Raw genomic sequence first — 5,000 nt, 5'->3', positions numbered from 1 at the left:
CGCTCGCCGCTACTAGGGGAATCCTAGTTAGTTTCTTTTCCTCCGCTTAGTAATATGCTTAAATTCAGCGGGTAGCCCCGTCTGATCTGAGGTCGGAACCATAAAAGCCGCGGTTCGATCGATTGAGATTCGGGGAGGAGATCCTTTTATTTCATTTTTTTCGGTTATCGCCCTGCCGACGCGGGTGTCCGCGCACCACGCGCCGGCGCCTTCGGTCCGTGTTGTTTTTGCCTCGGATCCAGTCCATTTTGCGGAGGGACACTCACGGGTCGGTGGTTACTATCCAAATGACCGCCTCGTGACCGCGGACTGTGAGGTCTTTGTGGATCTCAACGACATGCCTCGCTCACATATGCATGTTCCCCGAAATCTCGCTCTCTCGACCACTTCTCTGTACGGGCATGGACGAGCCCCGTATCTGGCTTTACTTAGGGGGTCGGGGTGCGTGCTGGCATAACACTTTCCCCGATCTTGCATCCCCAGTCGCGGGCCACGCCGCGGAACGGTGCCGCCCCTCACCGCCGCGGTCGGGCCCGATTGAATGTCAGGCGACGCTCAGACAGACGTGGCCCCGGGAGGGACCCGGGGCCGCGAGTTGCGTTCAAAGTGTCGATGATCAATGTGTCCTGCAATTCACATTAATTCTCGCAGCTAGCTGCGTTCTTCATCGACGCACGAGCCGAGTGATCCACCGCTGAGAGTTGTCTACAGGTGCCTCCCGACATCTCCAGGCGGCCGCCCGGGTCAGCCCCCCGCTGCCCGGCCACCCATGTAGAGCAGTGATGCCCGGAGACACCTTTCAAGATCGCAACACCTGAGTTGGCAAAGCATCGGAAGGTCTATTGCTCCCAAGGCGGGCACGGTTTATCCACCCCTGATTTGGCTGAGTTAGGCGGTGGGGCCTAGGGTCGATCAAGAGCTCCCCCCATCCTAGGTTCATCCCGACTTGGGTAAAGTGGGGCCCAAGGGTGTGAGCGTTGAGATGTCGCCGAAGGCCAGGTAATGGGACCGGTGATCCGGCGTAACTACTGTCCTCGGAGGAATGCGGTGACGTAGCACCGTGAGTCACCCGCGGCTCCTCAAGGAAGCGGCTCTGAGGCTTTTCCCACGGCTCCCGAACCCCAGAACACTCCGAGCGTAGCACAAGACCGGGCCGGGTGGCAACCCATATACCCCCGTTTTGTTGGCACGCGCCAGACGAGCAAAAGCGGAACCGGGTACCTTGTCCGTGGTGGTCGCCGTAATGGATCCGGGCTCGACCACCGTCCATCGAATCGATCTTCCCGAACCTTCATCGCATCAGAGACGGGCAACGTGCACCCCTTTACGTTGACTATAGCGGTTACAGTAAACTGTAACCATTCCGGCCTCGGCGGTGCGGGACCATTGTTTCTCGGGCCCCGACACGTCTATAAGTGCCATCTACATGAGCCTTCGAAAGTCCGGTCCGGGCGAGAGGGAGGGATTCGGCGCCCGACTACCCTAAGAGGCGGAACGCCGCTGCCGGAGACTAGCCCGGGGACGCACGCGCGGACTGCCATGCCCGTGCTCTTGCGCGTCAACCCAGAGAGAGAATCGACAGGGACGGATACCTCCGGGGCCGGCCCTAGGCCCAACCCCCTCTCGTTATGCCTCACGTCAATACGTGCGATCGCCCTGTACCTTGTCACGCGATCGATTCGGTTATTTGCCAACCTTCCTTCACTCCTTCCTTTCGTGGCAGGGAGACGTGCACAGTGCATCTACCGATAGCCGCAAGCAGCCCGGTGACACGACGAGAAAACTGTGGGAACGGCCGGCGGCACCTGCGTGCAACCGTAACAAACCGAGAAGAAGCACAGTTTCTCGTGACGGGGGTTTTTCGCAAAACAAAACAAAGAACTCCCGACACCTCCAGGCGATGACGTAACCCGTGAGTCACCCGCGGCTCCTCAAGGAAGCGGCTCTGAGGCTTTTCCCACGGGCCTGAACCACCCAGAGGCACCAAAGAGGTCGTAGAGATTGTGTACTCCATCCCCCTAGAATAGGCACTTATCTCACAAGCCCCGGCGATGCCAACCCGAACCAACAAGGAAAGTCAGGGCCCTTTTACGGCGCAACTTTTTGTGGCGCTCGATTTGTCAAGGCGGGGGTAAATCGAGTCTTTAAACCAGCGTACAACCACCAGAGGCCTTCATAGTGGCGTACAGGTACCGGGCACCTGACTCCCTTCTTATTACCGGAATAATCCCACACGGGAAGCTTTTTTGTCGCAGACTGTGGAGGGGTTCCCAACCTGGTCCCAACATGATCTGTTTTCATTTTCATTCACGCATCGGTTCTTTACGTGATTTCCAAGCATTTCATCTCGTAACACATGTCCACCATCATTAACACATGTCCGTTACCGTCACATCACATCTTGCCCTGTACTATCGGCTCTTTTCTGGCCCCTGTGGCTCCATATGTCCGGTGCTTCACCAAGTACCATGTCTCATTTTTGTTGTCCTCCAAGAATCGGCTTTGTCCCAAAGGCTATGGTATTTGGCATCTCGTTATATTTCCTCCGGCAATGGCTCGGCTGGTGGTTAGGTTTCCATGTGTGCCCTCCGTCCACATGCGCCCTTTTTGGGAAAAAAACCGGACTATGGCAGGTCTTTAGTTCAGGTTTGTATCCCACCCCGTGGCTTAGGGATTCTCGTCAACCATCGGTGTCATTTGGCAAAATTTTAGAACTCTCCATATTCGTCAGTATTGTCCTCATTTCCATCGATGAACTCATGGTCATTTCGTTTCCATTTTGTCCTCTTTTTGTCCTCCACATGAACTCGAATGGTGAAATCGTTGCCTTTTTCCCTTGAACTCTTTTTTCTCGCCCGAACCGACACGAGGGTTTTCATGCTTGGGTCGACGGTGCAGATCCCCACCGGGCGGATGCAGATAAGGTGACGATGGTCAGTCCTGACGCGGAGGGGCCTTGGACGAGTGGGGTCTACCACCCGCAGTACCTTAGCCTCCGGCCAATCACCGGTCGCACGCACCAGTCCTCACCGTTATCCAGTTTCGAACGCACTCTCTTCTCTCGGCGTCTCGCCGACCCAGCTATCCCAAACCGACGCGCGGTTGTGTGGAACGTGAACGAGACGACCGCTGAACAAACTCAGCCGGGCGGATGCAGAGACAGTGACGATGGTCAGTCCTGACGCGGAGGGGCCTTGGACGAGTGGGGTCTACCACCCGCAGTACCTTAGCCTCCGGCCAATCACCGGTCGCACGCACCGTGTCCTCACCGTTATCCGTGACCTCGAATGAGTCAGACGCATCGCTCTTGTTGTCACGGCTCTCCAATTGGCCAGAGCGAGACGAAACGCGCTCGCGGGGGACCGTCCGGTTGCAGTGACAGCACGATGGTCAGCCCTGACGCGGAGGGGCCTTGGACGAGTGGGGTCTACCACCCGCAGTACCTTAGCCTCCGGTCAATCGCCGATCGCACGCGCCAGAAACCTCTCCGTTGTTCAGTCCACGAGCTCGCACGAGCCATCCCTCCACACGACTATACCCTGCCGACAGAAGACACGGGCGAGACGACCGCCACATTACATACTAGGCCGAGGCGGATGCAGATAAAGTGACGATGGTCAGTCCTGACGCGGAGGGGCCTTGGACGAGTGGGGTCTACCACCCGCAGTACCTTAGCCTCCGGCCAATCACCGGTCGCACGCACTATGTCCTCACCGTTATCCCGGCTTTCGTTATGCTGCGCACGTTCAGTTCCACTGCCCCCGTTGTCTTTAGCGTGACGTGGTCATACGTGCCAAGCCGCACCCACGCGACCGAGGCGGATGCAGATAAAGTACGATGGTCAGTCCTGACGCGGAGGGGCCTTGGACGAGTGGGGTCTACCACCCGCAGTACCTTAGCCTCCGGCCAATCACCGGTCGCACGCACTATGTCCTCACCGTTATCCCGGCTTTGCAAGCACTATACCCTGGCCCGTCTTGTCGCACTGCTCTTTAAGAGAGCGAGACGACCGCACGGACCGTGACCGTCCGGTTGCAGTGACAGCGACGATGGTCAGCCCTGACGCGGAGGGGCCTTGGACGAGTGGGGTCCACCACCCGCAGTACCTTAGCCTCCGGCCAATCGCCGATCGCACGCGCCAGAAACCTCTCCGTTGTTCGGTACACGGCTCGAACAGCCGCCCCTCACACTTTCACTATACCTCTTTGACCGAGAACGCCCACTCGCACGCACGAGCCCCGGAGCGGATGCAGTGACAGTGACGATGGTCAGCCCTGACGCGGAGGGGCCTTGGACGAGTGGGGTCCACCACCCGCAGTACCTTAGCCTCCGGTCAATCGCCGGTCGCACGCACCAGAAACCTCACCGTTATCGCCGGGAACACGGACGCGCGAGCCGTCCCCACGCGGTCGCCAATCGGGGTTTGCGCTGTGCCCTCTTCAGCACCCCGTGGCTTTCGAGTTCATTTCGAGTAACGGTGAACGCTGTGCCCCATCAGCGACCCGTACTCCTTTCATTTTTTTTTCACCACCGGCGACCGCTGTGCCCCAGCAGCGGACCCGTAGAGTTCATTTCTCCGACGGCGACGCTGTTGCCCAAGCAGCGACCCGTAATTTCTTCCATCGGCGACGCTGTTGCCCAAGCAGCGACCCGTACCTAGGGGTGACCGCTGTGCCCCAGCAGCGGACCCCGTGACCATATTTTTGAGTTCATCCAACGGCGAAGCTGTTGCCCAAGCAGCGACCCGTATTTTCTCCAATGGTGAAGCTGTTGCCCAAGCAGCGACACCTCATTTCATTTCCACAACGGCGAAGCTGTTGCCCAAGCAGCGACCCGTGTATTTCATTTCTCCGACGGCGAAGCTGTTGCCCAAGCAGCGACCCGTCACTTGGATGAGTTCTTTCTTTTGACACCAGATTCATTCGTATTCAGCCAGGGGTTAATAAGGATTTTTACCATCAATTCATGCCGTGCCATGTATGCCGTTAGCGGATGGGAAT

The 5,000-nt window shown here is 58.0% G+C and overlaps 2 non-coding genes across 2 annotated transcripts in view; both read right to left on the bottom strand.

Annotated features, from left to right (window-relative positions):
* The window catches only part of LOC144193172 (28S ribosomal RNA), a 4,793-nt gene extending 4,698 nt beyond the window's left edge, over positions 1-95 (bottom strand). The window contains exon 1 of the ribosomal RNA XR_013325649.1: positions 1-95. This exon is cut by the window's left edge and continues 4,698 nt beyond it. This is a non-coding gene — a ribosomal RNA (28S ribosomal RNA).
* Positions 96-549: 454 nt separating this feature from the next.
* On the bottom strand, positions 550-703 carry LOC144193170 (5.8S ribosomal RNA). Its single transcript, XR_013325647.1, has one exon. It is a non-coding gene; the product is annotated as a 5.8S ribosomal RNA (ribosomal RNA).
* Between the last annotated feature and the right edge of the window lie 4,297 nt (positions 704-5,000).

Source organism: Stigmatopora nigra, unplaced genomic scaffold (assembly GCF_051989575.1).
Source record: "Stigmatopora nigra isolate UIUO_SnigA unplaced genomic scaffold, RoL_Snig_1.1 HiC_scaffold_140, whole genome shotgun sequence".
NCBI classification, from domain to species: domain Eukaryota; kingdom Metazoa; phylum Chordata; class Actinopteri; order Syngnathiformes; family Syngnathidae; genus Stigmatopora; species Stigmatopora nigra.
Note: the sequence above shows the minus strand (reverse complement) of the source record. Positions and strands in the feature narration are given on the sequence as shown.